The sequence below is a fragment of the Carlito syrichta genome, unplaced genomic scaffold (genome assembly GCF_000164805.1).
Source record: "Carlito syrichta isolate Samal-C Ts95f unplaced genomic scaffold, Tarsius_syrichta-2.0.1 Scaffold311867, whole genome shotgun sequence".
Classification (NCBI taxonomy): domain Eukaryota; kingdom Metazoa; phylum Chordata; class Mammalia; order Primates; family Tarsiidae; genus Carlito; species Carlito syrichta.
In genome coordinates this window covers 18,321-20,614 of record NW_007255963.1, presented here as the reverse complement: position 1 = coordinate 20,614, position 2,294 = coordinate 18,321, and positions in this window count along the sequence as shown.

The window sequence follows — 2,294 nt, the reverse complement described above, 5'->3', positions numbered from 1 at the left end:
TGCGAGGCCCGGCGGCCCGGGCTCGCCCCGCCGGCCGCCGGCCCGCGCGCACCTGCCGCCGCCGCACGTCTTGGGTTTCCAGCGACGCGGGGCGGGCAGGGGGCCGAGGAGAAGGCCCGGGGCGGGGAAGGAAGACGTCTTCCTCTGGGAAGGGAGGCAGAGCGTGGCTGGGGGGTTGCGCAAACAAAAGGTTTTGCTGTCTTTTATTTGCTTTTGCAACCGCGGCGGGCGGGGGGGGCCGGCGCGAGGGACGGGTGGATGGGGAGAAGGCCACTGTCTCGGCGCTTGGCGAGGTTTCTTTATTCCTTTGGATCCTCTCGGTCCTCGCCGGATGGCTTTGATCCCGGACTCCTCAAAATACCTTTGAAGGACCCCCACTCTCGGCCCACCTCCCCCACCCCCCCCCTCGTCTGCCTCCTCCGAACCCTTGGCGCTTGCGCCTAAAACCATTAAGAGTTTTCCAGAACAGCCCCCCCCCCCCCCCGCCCCGTGGGAGGCGGGAGGATGAACAGCCCCGACCCGCGGCTTCCCGGAGCCCCAGCGCGCCCGGCGCTGCCCGCGTGTGCGTCCTCATTACCACTACAAAGCAGGGGCCAGACTGGGCGCCTTTATAATGCACCATTTTCCACTGAAAACATCAAGAGGCCAGAAACTTCCAAGTCAGCTCGCACATGCAGACGCCTCCTCGGTCCCGGCTTTATCTCCAGGGAAAGTTCCATTTTAAGAACCAGATGCCAACATTCCCGGACAGTTTATGGCATCCGGATCCCTCAAGGGTGCTCATCTGCAATTTAGAGTGTTAGGAGCAATTATTCATCGCCTGTCCTGGAGAGGATTCCTGAACATAACTGTCCTCTGCAGGCTCTAAAACCGGGGCCGGGGGGTGGGGGGAGCGTGCACGACAGTTCCCGGTCCTGTTATCTGGTTTAGCAGCGTTTGTTGTGGTTTTCGAGGAAACAGCATCTGGATTACATAAGGATTCAAGTTTTTGCTTTACTTGTTTATTTAATACCTTGGCAAGAGGGAGCCTTTACCCTGAAACCAGATAACTGATTTTGGGTTTAAAACAGCCTTAGATGGGGGGCTACCCGAGGGGAAGAAAATGAGCAAAGCCACAAAAAGCAAACAAGGGGATGTTTATTTTTCTCCTTTTGGAAATGTTTGAAGACCTGCCTAACCTCTTACGCTTCTTGTCGCCCACAGCTAATAACTGGCATTAACAAAGCGTTTCAGCTACTACAATGGCTTAGCAGTAGTTCTCCCCCCCCGCCCCTTCCCCCATAATTCCTTCTAGGATTCTCGCTTGGTCCCGTTGGCCCAGAGTACTCTGGAGAGCCAGGTAAAACGCCGTGTTAAATCCAATTGCTTGCAACCATCTGATCCCCTTTTAGGGAGATCGCTTTTCAGCCGGGTTCAAAGAAAGCAAAGTTTGGGAAGTCTGGCGTCGGGGCCGATTTAACTACCAGCGCTGCAAATATTTTGTTACCAATGCCGTGAAGTGCCCCGACGTGTGGCCGCGTTTAGTTTTCACAAAGGATTTTCCTGTGACTTTTGTTCCGGTCACCAAATTAAAAAAGAAAATTAACTTGAGCGAGAGATAAGGTCTTGGAAAACAATCTCGGGCCGCCTGCGAGCTGGCTGGAGCGGAGCTGGCGTCGCGGAGTCTGCGCCTCCCGGAGGCGCGCATAGCGGGGTCCGGCCACCGCGGAGAGCCGGGGTCACCACAGGGTACCCCGTCCCCGCCGTCCGCGCGCAGCTCCCAGGTCGCCCCCGTGTGCCCACCGGCGCTCGTGGGAATCCGCAGCAGCCCGCGACAAGGACGGCCTTGTCCTGAATCAAACTGCATCTTAATATTATAATACGGCACCAAGAGCAAAACCCGAGGCCCCGGCTTTCGAGTCCCTAACAAGAAACACATTGTGTGCGCTTTTTTTTTTTTTTTGAGTCAGAGTCCCACTCTGTCACCCAGCCTGGAGTGCAGTGACACAATCACAGCCACCACATCCTCAACCTGCTGGGCTCAGGCAATCCTCCCACCTCAGCCTCCTGCGTAGCTGGGACTACAGGTGTGCACCACCACGCCCCACTAACTTTTTGGTTTATTGTAGCGACAAAGTCTCACCAAGTTGCCCAGGCTGGTCTCGAAGCCCTGGGTTCAGGCAGTCCTCTCGTCTCCACCTCCCAAAATGCTGGGATTACCAGAGTGAGCCACAGGGCCTGACTCAGGGTTTCTAATCACAGAAGAATCTTGAGAAAAAATTTATTTTTTCTGTATCCTGTATTTTTTCTTAAAG